Here is a 14286-nt window from a genome sequence, read left to right on the forward strand (position 1 = left end):
GAATCCGATATATTGCACGTCGCTATCGCAATAGAACTGATAAAGCACGTCCACTCTAATCGCGGGGTTTATTTAGTAAATCTGGCATTGTCACCTGATTACTTCTCCCCGATACGCAGGACTTGGTGCCGTGACATGTTACATGGTGCAGGTTTTAAAATACTGACACTGTGTGGCTCCAGGATATCCTGATACATTGTGTATGATGTCAGAGAACACAATTCTTCACCATTACTTACTGGGCCATATAGCACGTATTGGACTGTGAGCGTGCTGTGAAACCGTGTAGGAGATCCTCCATATAGTATCCCAGTGGGCCATATAGCACGTATTGGACTGTGATCATGCTGTGAAACCGTGTAGGAGATCCTCCATATAGTATCCCAGTGGGCCATATAGCACGTATTGGACTGTGAGCGTGCTGTGAAACCGTGTAGGAGATCCTCCATATAGTATCTCAGTGGGCCATATAGCACGTATTGGACTGTGAGCGTGCTGTGAAACCGTGTAGGAGATCCTCCATATAGTATCTCAGTGGGCCATATAGCACGTATTGGACTGTGAGCGTGCTGTGAAACCGTGTAGGAGATCCTCCATGTAGTATCTCAGTGGGCCATATAACACATATTGGACTGTGAGCGTGCTGTGAAACCATGTAGGAGATCCTCCATATAGTATCTCAGTGGGCTATATAACACATATTGGACTGTGAGCGTGCTGTGAAACAGTGTAGGAGATCCTCCATATAATATCCCAGTGGGCCATATAGCACGTATTGGACTGTGAGCGTGCTGTGAAACCATGTAGGAGATCCTCCATATAGTATCCCAGTGGGCTATATAACCCGTTATATAATACCTTTGCACTGTTCCCCAACAATCCTATAAATGTTAACAGGCCCTGGAGGAAGTCATTGTGCCCGTCAGTTAATCATTTCCTCTCGGGCACATAGAGTGTCTTTGTTATACAATGTGTTTTGGAATGGAGTCATTGTACTAGTCATCTTTAATCACTGAGCAGAGGGATATATCAGGGGTGAGGGGGATATGGCAAAATATATTTTGCAATATCCCTCTCACCCGTTATATCAGTGGTGAGGCTCCCTCGCCGCAGCTGAGATGAAGACAGGCGCCTATGGATTAAGTCCTGCGCCTGTCTTCATCTCAGCTGCGGCGAGGGAGCTGGCCACGCCAGCTCTACAGGTAGGGAGGCTGGGTGGACATTTTTTAATTTGAAAAAAATAATTTGTGTGTGTGTGTCTGTGAATGTGTGTGAATATGTGTGTCTGTGAATGTATGAGTGTATGTGTGTCTGTGAGTGTCTGAATGTGTGTGTGTGTGTATATATATATATATATATATATATATATATTTATGTATATACATATTTATGTATATACATGCGGCGTGTGTTTGTGCTTTAGGGTGCACACCCTAATGCAATAGGCTGTGCATGCCTATGCCTGTGAGCTTAACTTCTGTGACTGGGAAATTATTTGAACGGCTATTAAGGGATAATATTCAGGAATTCATTGAGAAGAACTCAGGGTGTTGCAGTGGATGTGATCTACTTGGATTTTGCCAAGGCATTTGATACGGTTCCTCACAATAGGTTAGTCTTCAAACTAAAAGAAATTGGTCTAGATGAATATTCTTGTTCTTGGGTAGAACATTGGCTTAAGGATAGAGTACAACGAGTTGTCATTAATGATACATTTTCAGGCTGGACAAAAGTGGTAAGTGGTGTCCCTCAAGGTTCTGTTTTGGGACCGCTTCTATTTAACATATTTATAAATGATCTTGAAATGGGCATTGAAAGCCATGTGTTACAAATCGCTATTTGTAACTGGCCCTTTAAATGAGAAATTGCCCTGCTTCCCTGGATTGTGGAGAAGCATGTTTGCCAGCCTCCTGCCTCATGACTATGGCCCCTGGAAGATTGTGCCCCTGAAAACTTATTAACATTTATTGGGTGTGTATGGCCCTTTAAGAACCGTCTGGGGACATATTGTGACTTTGCTGAACAATGCCCCTTTAAGACTATGTCCCCAGACCTGTAAAATAACTTGTTCCTGGCTTTCCCCCACTTGGTTCAGTAAATAGGGCTTACTGAACCAAGTACCACACAGGCAGACCACCCAGAAGCTAAAGTGTGCAGGCAATTTACCTCCCAGGCCGTGAGGTTACTGCCGGTCAATTGCACGTGGCGGCGGCCATCTTGGTTTCCTCGAATGCGGTCAGCGGTGTATGCTAAAGATTCTGTGGAACTAAAATCGGCTACACATTTTGCCGAACACCGCTGACCCTTACCTTCTTCCATACTGAACTTGCAGCTCCAGAGACTAAGTCCCGTTCGAAATGGGACTTAGTCGTTTTTCGGCATGAAATTGACCGACCGCACAGCCCAAATCTATGGAACTGTTTTGGGCAGGAAATTGTGCTTGCGGTCGGTCATAAAGGACTTCCAGCTAACTTTTGATCCACTGGAGGGATTTGGCTGATTTTTGGAAGTGTTTATGTTTGATGTATGCTGAGTCTGAATATGCAGAATGAAATTGAATGTATGAAATTGAATGTATGGTTTTAAAGTTACAGTGTGTATGTGAAAACTGTATTTTTATTGTATGTAATAATTGGTTTAACTGTTTATCTGAGGGGAGGGAACCTGTGGGCTGTACTATGCTGTTATTGGTTAATTTCATCCTCCCCCTGGGAGTGACCTGTGTGTACCTTATCCTAATAAAAAGCAGGCTGGGTGTTCCAGTCCTCAGACCTCTTCTGACCCTCAATACGTAGCCGTGTCTCGTTATTGGAGGGAACTGCTATATCTCACTGGGGACTGCTATGCGCTGCATATTCCCCTGAGCTCTTAATCACTTAGCTCTTGTAAGAGCTTGTTCCGGATACGCTCTCCTGGAGGAGAGGTCTTCCCCACACGGTCCTGGAGGACAGAAGCCGATCCAGGGTGGAAGGAAGACGGCGCGGCTCCAGTTAAGCTACGGCGGTTGTGGAGCCTGCGGTGGTTGTGGTGTCGTCTGCAGTGCTTGGAGTCCTCTGAGAGCGCTAGGAGCATCCATCAACGGAGGGTACTCGGTCGGAGTACACGGAGCTCCGTTACACCATGTATCAGTGTTTGCAGATGACACAAAACTTTGTAAAGTAATAAAATGTGAGCAGGATGGGGGCGGGGCCTGACCGCCGAGCTGGCTGGACGTGGGGCACCTCTGCTCCTCAAAGAATCCCCAATATCCAGCGCAAAACACCCTAATCTCTCCTGAATACCCGAACAGCTGCTACAAGAAGGCGAGGGGGGACCCGAGCACAACTTAAGGGGTGAATACTGACCCCCGTCCTGCCGGCAAGGATGATCGCTGGATGGCTGGGATTGTGGCCTGTCGTGAGGCTCTGGCGGGAGATGCGGCCGGTCTCCCGTGCTTAGTCCGGCGGGACCTCCCATGCACTTAACGAGGGCCCCGTTCACCCCCCCCTGTGGGCCGGGGGGGTTATCCCGGACCCCACCGGGGAAGCAGCAATCTCCTATGTAGCCTCAGTGACAAACGGCGCAAATAGGGACCGCATGGCGAAAAACAAAATGGCCGCCGCATCAATCACCAGCGGCAGAACAGGAGACCCACAGGCACAGACACACTCTTGCTGCACACCAAATAACTCTAAGGAGGAAACGCTCAGAAAGTAAGGAAGGCTCACACCTGCATAACATGAGGCAATCTCTCACCATGGTCACCGGAGGATCAGAGGGAACTCAATCGGGACTCTAACCCTGCTGTGTCACAAGCTCCCTCTCTCAAACACCAGAAGCTGCAGCTAGCACAACAAGAGATTAACCCCTCCCTGGCAAGAGACCTGACTACATCAAGGACACTGACCGATCCAGCACAGAGGCAGGGAGGATCAAGCGGAGGCTAATTATATATTATATGTGCCATGTGTATATGTATGTATAAGGTTGTGGACTATGGCAAACCCTGTGTTTCAGCACCTTACCTTTACAAAAATCCCGAGTGTAAACTGCAGCTGAATCTCCTTCTGTAATTCCCCATAGAGAGCAAATATGAAGCGAGACCATGTGGAAAACCTAGCGCTCTGCTGCCCCCTGGTGGTTAAATTTATTTAAGCATACAGAAATACACTCTTGATGTTTACTTTTATAGCCTGTACTAACAATCTAATGTTCACACTACTTAAAAAAAAACCAAAATGTGCATTGTTACACATGCCTCACTAACACTGATCTATGTTAAACGATCTCTCGGCAACAGCTGTTGGGGCATTGCCAGATTATTTGTACTGTTTATCCTATGCACCAAAAATAAAGAATTTAAAAATAAAAAAATAAAAAATAAAAAAAAAATAAAAAATGTGAGCAGGATATTGCTTTGCTGCAGAGGGATTTGGATAGATTGGGGGACTGGGCACTAAACTGGCAGATGAAATTTAACGTAGAGAAATGCAAAGTTATGCAGTTCGGGGTTAAGAATGCACAAGCAACTTACACCCTTAAGGGTAATGAATTAGGGATAACCACACACGAGAAAGATTTGGGAATTGTTATAAACAACAAATTAGGTAGCAATATGCAATGTCAATCGGCAGTTGCTAAGGCCAGTAAGGTTTTGTCATGTATAAATAGGGGCATAAATTATCTGGATTGCATTGTTCTGGCTTTAGACCCCCTGGTGTGTGTAGGGCAATAAAAACGTGGTTTTCCCTGAAATAAACAGTTCTCTTGTTTTACCCAATAGGACAGGTCTTGTCCACTATATTGGGGCATTTTACAAGGTTCCAGAGGGCTATAATTACTGTGTGCTGTAGCAGGATCCAGGGCCAGCGGAGGATTAGAGAAGTGGTGACCAAGGGATACTAAGAGACCTTGCTACCCGTGACATTCCCAGCTCACACCCCGTGTACTCCCAGCTCACACCCCGTGTACTCCCAGCTCACACCCCGTGTACTCCCAGCTCACACCGCGTGTACTCCCAGCTCACGCCGCGTGTACTCCCAGCTCACGCCGCGTGTACTCCCAGCTCACGCCGCGTGTACTCCCAGCTCACACCGCGTCTAGTCCCAGCTCACGCCGCGTGTAGTCCCAGCTCACACCGCGTGTAGTCCCAGCTCACACCGCGTGTAGTCCCAGCTCACACCGCGTGTAGTCCCAGCTCACACCGCGTGTACTCCCAGCTCACACCGCGTGTACTCCCAGCTCACACCGCGTGTACTCCCAGCTCACACCGCGTGTACTCCCAGCTCACACCGCGTGTAGTCCCAGCTCACACCGCGTGTAGTCCCAGCTCACACCGCGAGTACTCCCAGCCCATGTTGTACATCGCTACAGAATATGTTGCTGCTCTTTAACCCATTAAGGACCAAACGTCTGGAATAAAAGGGAATCATGACGTCACACATGTCATGTGTCCTTAAGGGGTTAAACTGCATGGAGCCAGCAGCCAGGTGATACTAAATAACCGTTTAAGTGGAAAATACCAGCTGTAGGTTAATGAGGGTGCTAATTGTGAGTCATAGTCTAAAGGTAAATAGGAAGGATTTTCACAGCTACAATGGGAGACTCTCCTTAAAATTCCTTTAACCCTAACACAGAGCCTTCAGGACAGGTGGGGGAGGAATGTAAACTGACACGTCACCTCTCCCTTCATACTGTATCCCACTCACCCCAAACACACCCGGCACGCCTATGCTCACAGGTCTATAATTTCCAGGCAAGGATTTTAAACCCTTTTTAAATATAGGAACAACATCAGCCTTCCTCCAATCCTCCGATAGATATAAATAGATAATGGAAGTGCACTCAACCCTTCGTCATGGAATACAAGGTGCTCCAATGGACAAGTCCCAGTACCAGAATGGACCAAATGTAAAATTATTAAATGTAGAAAATAATCCAGGCACTCCAACGAATTCCAGAGTACAGGCGATTTTATTAGAACCAGGAACTACACAGCAACGTTTCGACCCCTTAGGGCCAAGCTACTGAAGCACATACAAAATACACAAAATATAGGTGCATGACATCATTTAACAAGTGAATAAACATGTGATGTAACAAGTAATTACTCCCATCATCAATTAATAATAATGAACATGTGTCTCTCCAATAATCGTCTCAAATATTAGGGGTGTCCAAAAGCACAGAATAACACAGCCAATGAGATCTAGGTTTATTGTTCATTATTAAATAATTGAACCTAATGAACAAGTTAAATCTACTAATTTCTAATTGAGTATAATAATTTAGCTTCCATTAGAAGCACCAGAGGACGCTAGGTACGTACATTTCCGTGTCCAGTCACCTGAATTAAATCATGTGACCATCTCCAGCCAATGAGACACAACTAGGAATGCTGATCACATGACCCGGAGAAGCCGGATCACGATCGCGTACGGGTGCGCATGCGCAAAGAGATGTACCAGTATCGCGCATGCGCCGAACCGCGCATGCGCAATACTCCACATCATCGAAGAAAATCAAACAAGATACAAATCGCAGTGTGCATGCGCCATCTCGCGCATGCACAATATGGCAGATAATACCGCATAGATATCGCAGAATATCAATAAAAAAATAAATAAAATATAAATGCACACCCGATGTCTCATTAAGAGACACAACTTGTAAATTCTCGTTAAATGTATAATATTGACAATAAGCTATATGTTAAGCCAATTTAAATCAAAACTGCCCATATATTATTAACTGCTCATATAACAGACACTAATATAATTATCAAATACAATGCAGAAGGGCTGATTTTAATTCCTGCTTTTAAATGACAACCCCAATAGTGGATAATATATAAATTATGACGTTCATAAAAGGTAATTATAAATCGTAAAAACAAAGAGAACGTTACCTGCGCTCTGGCCTAAATCCCCATGTGCACAAAATGGAGGCTCTTTAGTCTTATTCCAATGGCCATTTTGAATATATAAGCTCACCGGCCACGTCAAGGCAAGCCCCAATAGGTGAGTTCCTACACTAGCCATTAGATATGCTGATATCAGCCAAGAATCTCCAGTAAGACAGGAAGGGGTGTTTTATAAACCCATTAACATTTAACCCTTTATAGGGCTTCTACACATTCAATAAACTTGTACTATGTATTTTAAGCTGTCTTTGTCTTTGTGTTTGTAATAATAAATCGTAGTTAACATATAATAGCACATAAATGTCAATTGATAGATTACATCATAGTTTCCATAATATAATTGTCCTAACATAATTATTTGAAAATGATATAGTGAATAATAATACAGTGAAAAAATTATACTAAAAATATATAAAAATTATATTTAATATTATTGCAATTAACCTAACACTATAAGTGATAAGAGGTCCCCTAGTGTGTATCACACACCAAAGAGCCATAATCATATATCGTATAGATATTAAAGGGTCACTATATGTGTGACTAAATGTGTATATTATGTATATTATTATTTGTGTATATTATGTATATTATTATTTGTGTATATTATGTATATTATTATTTGTGTATATTATGTATATTATTATTTGTGTATATTATGTATATAGTGATTCATATTTAACAATCTATAAATAAAATGAAAACAAAATTAGAATAACTGACACATAATCTCTCAATGAACAATACTTTTCATACAATAGATTTAATTGTCACTTAAACCATGAAGTTTCAAAAAGAGAATCAAGAAATATTTAACTTTATTGTTTAATTTTATTATTAAATTCTATATTATTACATTTTATTTTTAATTTGTTAATCTATTGAAAAATCATGATAATACAAATTAGTTCAAGAGAGACTAAATGTTAATCAATTTGATTTAAAGCTGTAAGATAATATTGCCAGCCATTATATATAATAATCTATATTTATATTCAACATTAATTAATATAACGCAATATATCCATCACTAATATATCAAGCGACAAGGAAGAACCAAGTAACGAGGCTTAGTTTTAACTAATCCCCTGTCAAATATTTAACTACTATCATGTAATTAGAAATTCATAGTGAGAAACATTGGAGAAACAATTTAACCCCTTAAGGACACATGACATGTGTGACATGTCATTATTCCCTTTTATTCCAGAAGTTTGGTCATTAAGGGGTTAAAAAATATGTGCTCAATAAAGTGTTAACCAGCACAGCCCACACAGATAATAATCTGTGAAGAATGATCTGTAAAACATAACAACAAAAATTGAAAATTAATTAAAACATTAAAAACAACAAAGACTAAACTTGAATTTAAATAGATGGATTGAGGTCATATTCTTGATTGAGTCCCCTAGGAGTCAGGGATCCTAATTCTCTAATCCAATATGCTTCTCTAAATAATAATCTTTTTAATCGATCCCCTCGTCTCGAGCTCTCTTCTACATGTTCAATGATTTGAAATTTAAGTTGAGTTGTGTTGAGTTATGTTTTGCTTCTACAAAATGCATTGGAATGGGCAACTCAAGCATTTTTGTCCTAATTGTAGATTTATGTTTTGAAAATCTTTCCTTCATTTTTTGTGTTGTTTGACCTACATAGATCAAACCACAAGGGCATTTTAAAATATAAACAACATATGCCGTGTCACATGTACAACACCTGAAACAAAAGAATCTTGAAAAATTATACAGAGGTTCACTTATTTCCCCACTTAGCTCCTTGAGTACTCGTGGGTGAATACCGTCAGGCCCTAGAGCTTTATTTACATTAATTTTCTTTAATAGCTGTAGCGCCTTGTCTCAAGTTATCCAATCACTAGTTATTTGCAAGTTTTTTGCAGCAATCATTTGCATATCTCTTGCCATAGGATCCTCATTAATATATACTGAAGAAAAATAATTGTATTAATTACAATTTGAGGGAAATGTCGGACAACCTAGGCTGAAAGTCCAGAGAATTTAATTTGCTAGCACTATATTTAACCCTGTAACTTTCTAGGACACCATAAAACCTGTACATGGGGGGTACTGTTTTACTCGGGAGACTTCGCTGAACACAAATATTAGTGAATAAAAACAGTAAAACCTATCACAACTATGATATCGTCAGTAAAAATTCATTTTTTTTTAATTTTTCACACACAAACGGTACTTCCACTAATGATATAATTGTTGTGATACGTTTTACTGTTTTGAAACACTAATATTTGTGTTCAGCAAAGTCTCCCGATTATAACAGTAGCCCCCATGTACAGGATTTATGGTGTTTTCAAAAGTTACTGAGTCAAATAAAGGGCTTGAGTTACCTTGTTTTCACATTGAAATTCACCAGATTGGTTACGTTGCCTTTGAGACCGTATAATAGCCCAGGAATGAGAATTACCCCCATGATGGCATACCATTTGCAAAAGTAGACAACCCAAGGTATTGCAAATTGGGTATGTCCATTCTTTTTTAGCAGCCACTTAGTCACAAACACTGGCCAAAATTGGCATTCAAATTTGTTTTTTCATTTTTCACACACAAACAAATATTAACACTAACTTTGGCAAGTGTTTATGACCAAGTGGCTACTAAAAAAGACTGGACATACCCCATTTGCAATACCTTGGGTTGTCTACTATTGCAAATGGTATGCCATTATGGGGGTAATTCTCATTCCTGGGCACTGGCGTACATACCGGGTATGTACGCCAGTGTGGCCAGCCTCTTCTCCTGGGGGGCCCAGGAGCCGGCCACCTCAGGGCCCCCGAGGCTGGCCCTGGTGTCACCGGACTGGCGTGCGTGCGAGGGAGCACTCTTCCTGGCTGAGCGCTCTCTGCCCAGCTCCCTCGCGCACGCCACTGATGCCGGAGCCGGGAGAGTGCTCCCTCGCGCACCCGCCAGCCAGCCTGGTGACCGGCCCCCCAGCACCACCACTGGACCCCAGGGAATCCCCTCAACACTCCCAAAGGTAGGGAAGGCTGGGGTTAAATTTAAAAAAAAAACGTGTGTGTGTGTTAGTGTTAGTTTTTGTGTCAGTGTATGTCTTAGTTTGTGTGTGTCAGTGAGTGTGTTACTGTGTGTGTCGGTTACTGAGTGTGTTTGTGTGCGTCTGTTAGTGAGTCTGTTTGGTGTCTGTTAGTGAGTGTGTGTTTGTCAGTGAGAGTGTATGTTTTGTAAGTGAGTGTGTATGTGTGTCAGTGAGTGTGTATGTATGTCTGTCACTGAGTGTGTGTCTGTCAGTGAATGTGTGTGTCTGTTAGCTAGTGTGTATGCGTCTGTTCGTGAGAGTGTGTGTGTGTCTTCAGCACTTATCTTTCTCCAGCGCCAGACTCCCTTGGCGCTGGGGATGCCTCCGTCCCGATCCGCCTCTCAGCTCCGAATGCCGCGCGCGCATTCAAACCTGTGATTTTCACAGTGATTTTCACAGTGAGAATCGCGGAAGCTCCTCTAGCGGCTGTCAATGAGACAGCCACTAGAGGCTGGATTAACCCTCAGTGAAACATAGCAGTTTCTCTGAAACTGCTATGTTTTCAGCTGCAGGGTTAAAACTAGAGGGACCTGGCACCCAGACCACTTAATTGCGCTGAAGTGGTCTGGGTGCCTATAGTGGTTCCTTAAGTGTGTGTGTATCTGCATGCACTGGCGTACATACCGCGGTCGCTGAGGTCGTAGCGATGAGGTGCCCGCTGCCATGTGTTGCGGCCACGTCCCACGCAGGGTAAGCACGGAGGGGGGGCCCACAGATCAATTTTCGCACCGGGGCCCCATGGGTTGTGTGTACGCAACTGTTCCTGGGCTACCAAACAGCCTCAAAGGCAACGTAACCAATCTGGCGAATTTCAATGTGAAAAAAACGGAAAAATGTAACTTGTTATATTTGACTCTGTAACTTCTCAAAACCCCATAAAACCTGTACATAGGGGGTACTGTTATACACGTGAGACATCCCTGAATACAAATATGATTATTTTATTGCAGTAAAAGCAAACAGTATTATGACATTCAGAGTTAAATGTCACGTAGAACTAAAATAACGTTTCTTATCTTCTCCCATTTTTTTCATATTAAATTGTTTCATAGCTAAATATTTGACATTAAATGAAAGCCCTGTTTCCCCTGAATAAAATGATATATAATAAGTGTGTGCGAATTACGGTTGAACAGACATGTAGCAGAAATTCCAGGTTTTGTTTACGTTTTTGTTTACATCACAACGTGTACTATTGACGCCCTGAAGGGGTTAACTTGCTGGACCTGTCCTATTCCTGTTCGTAGTCTCTCCTCCCCTAATATACGTAGTTTGTGTTTCTCTCAGTACGATCCCAGAATTCTGTATCCAGCCTGGCCAACACTTGGTGAGTGAACACTCAAACTTTGCAGGGCTTGCAGATACAATACAGAGTCTGTCTGTCCGTCTTGGCTAGGTTAAATAAAATCTATATGTATTGAGGATACAGATCCTGTAACCCAGAGCCGGATAAGGATTGCCCAAGGCCCTAGGCAGGATGATTAGTGCCCCCTCCTAGAGCCCTGGGCGTTGTTCTGAGTGCTATGGGTATATGTAGTGTCTGAATGTTGTTTGTGTGAAGGAGGCTGGGGAGGGGGGGGAGAAGCTGAGTGTGGATGTGTTAGCTGGCTGAGTGTTGAAGGTGTGGGGGAGCTGAATGTGGCTGTGTTAACTGGCTAAGTGTTGTAGGTGTGGGGGTAAGGCGAGTGTGGCTATATTAGCTGGCTGAGTGTTGTAGGTGTGGGGGTAAGGCGAGTGTGGATGTGTTAGCTGGCTGAGTGTTGTAGGTGTGGGGGAGCTGAATGTGGCTGTGTTAACTGGCTAAGTGTTGTAGGTGTGGGGGTAAGGTGAGTGTGGCTGTATTAGCTGGCTAAGTGTTGTAGGTGTGGGGGTAAGGTGAGTGTGGCTGTATTAGCTGGCTGAGTGTTGTAGGTGTGGGTGGAGCTATATGTGGCTGTTTTAGCTGGCTGAGTGTTGTACGTGTGGGGGGAGCTGAGTGTGGATGTGTTAGTTGGCTGAGTGTTGTAGGTTTGGGGGGGAGTTGAATGTGGCTTTGTTAGTTGGCTGAGTGTTGTAGGTGTGGGTGGAGCTGAGTGTGGATGTGTTAGCTGGCTGAGTGTTGTAGGTGTGGGTGGAGCTAAGTGTGGATGTGTTAGCTGGCTGAGTGTTGTAGGTGTGGGGGAGCTTGTGGCTAACCTAGCCACTTCAGACTATTCTTCTATATATCTAAGGGTTGTCCTAGAAAAGCTGGTTAACTATGTGATTTTATGTGTTCGCTTATAACAGTAATAGAGAGCATTCGTATGCTTGCGGCATGAAAGCCACCAGCATTCATATGGTAGTTTCACGAACAGTGACTTTCAACACTGTTCATGAAACGAACAAAGTACCGAATGGGAGACCACACACAGGAGGTCGTGTGGCTCCCATTAATAGATTGCAACATTGTAGCGTTCCCCAGTTAATTGATTCGCGTGTCGGCCGCCGTTCGGATACCGACTTTATGTTAAACTGTATTTTATGTGGCGTTCGGCTGATTGTGCTGGGATCTGAGCGGTAATCTACCGAAGTATGCGCTCAGTTCCCAGCTATCTACCTATAGGTCATTCGGTACAATAGCACGAATAATGTGCCAGTTATATATTTTTGAATAAAAAGCCCGGTTCTGCTGTACGGAGGAATAATCCACTTAACAGGATATTCTGTGGGAGTATCCCTCTCGTGCAGCAGTGCATGGTGGGAGAAATGCTCTGTATATTCAGTTTCCCACGTAGTCCCCTACTGTATAACCCCTGTAAAGTGACTAAGGAAACCCCTTGCATGGGGAACCACATAAATACTGGAGCTTGTGAATAAAAACCTCAGTTGACTCCCAGAACTGTGTTTTGTCCGGTTACTGGGGGATTTGGGATATTGCCTTCATTCAGCGCTTTACTTGGATTACTTTCTGTTACCAGCGGAGATATTGGGATTTCATGTTGCAGCTCCGCTACAGAGCTGAATGTGGCTGTGTTAGCTGGCTGAGTGTTGTAGGTGTGGGGGGAGTTGAGTGTGGATGTGTTGGCTGAGTGTTGTAGGTGGGGATCTTAGTGTGGCGGCACAGCGACATACGCTCAGACACAGTGTACACATTGACACATACATACTCAAAGTATACTTGCACAGCCACATACGCTGACACATTATAACTACACAATCAGTGGCGAAACTACCGCCGGTGTAGCCCCATGCTGAGGGGGCCCATCAATTGGCTCATGCACTTAGGGCTACCCTCAGGGCCGGACTGGCCAACCGTGATACCGGGAAATTTCCTGGTGGGCCGTCGGCACCTGTGGCTGGGTTGACAGCTGTCTGTGTTGGAAGGCCTCAATGGGAACCTTCAGTTTTGCTGGCGGCCGCAGGTGAGCAGGCTGTGCTGTCTCTGCTCCCCAGCGCGCAGCTTAATGAGACCGGGGTCGGAATATGATGTCATATTCCGGCCCCGTTCTCATTAAGTAGCGCACTAGGGTGGGGGGAGCAGAGACAGCACAGCCTGCTCACCTGCGGCCGCCAGCAAAGCTAATGGTCCCCCCCCTGCAGGTGACAGGGGGACCAGGGGGACAGGGGGAGCAGAGACAGCACAGCCTGCTCACCTGCGGCCTGCCAGCAAAGTTGAGAGCTCCCCCTGCGGACATCCAGCACAGACAGCTGCCTGTGCACAGGTAGCACTAGCAATTATGTGTGTCTGTCATGGTGTGTGTGTGTGTGTCTGTCATGGTGTGTGTGTCTGTGTCATGGTGTGTGTGTGTCTATCTGTGTCATGGTCTATCTGTGTCATGGTCTATCTGTGTCATGGTCTATCTGTGTCATGGTGTGTGTGTCAAGTTGTGTGTGTGTCTGTCATTGTGTGTCATGGTCTGTCTGTGTTATGTAATGTGTGTGTCTGTGTCATGGTGTGTGTAACGGATCGACTGGGTACCTCCGTTGAAGGATGCTCCTAGCGCTTCCTGAGGACTCCAAGCACTGCAGCAGACACCACAACCACCGATTCGTACTCAGCACACTTTAATTATAAACATAATCAAAATTCAGCCAATTCCATGCAGGGGTTAAAAAGTTAACTGGAGGTCCATTTTTGACCGACTGCAAGCACATTTTCATGCCCAAAAGACTTCCATAGAATCAGGCTGTGCGGTCGGTCTATTTCCCATGTTAAAGTCAGTTCAAACACACGAACGACAACCATTCGAACTGTCGAATGAACTGTCGAACGGCGTTCAAACTGTCGAATGCATTGAAGTCTGGAGAAGGTAAAACTTCAGCTGAATTAAAGATGGCCGCCGCTACATGTTGGTTTG

At 44.1% G+C, this 14286-nt stretch overlaps 1 protein-coding gene across 1 annotated transcript in view; it reads left to right on the forward strand.

Moving 5' to 3' along the window:
* LOC134603658 (phospholipid scramblase 3-like) overlaps positions 1–14286 on the forward strand; it is a 134264-nt gene that overhangs the window by 38107 nt on the left and 81871 nt on the right. The window lies entirely within an intron of this gene.

This window comes from Pelobates fuscus, chromosome 3 (genome assembly GCF_036172605.1).
Source record: "Pelobates fuscus isolate aPelFus1 chromosome 3, aPelFus1.pri, whole genome shotgun sequence".
Taxonomy (NCBI): domain Eukaryota; kingdom Metazoa; phylum Chordata; class Amphibia; order Anura; family Pelobatidae; genus Pelobates; species Pelobates fuscus.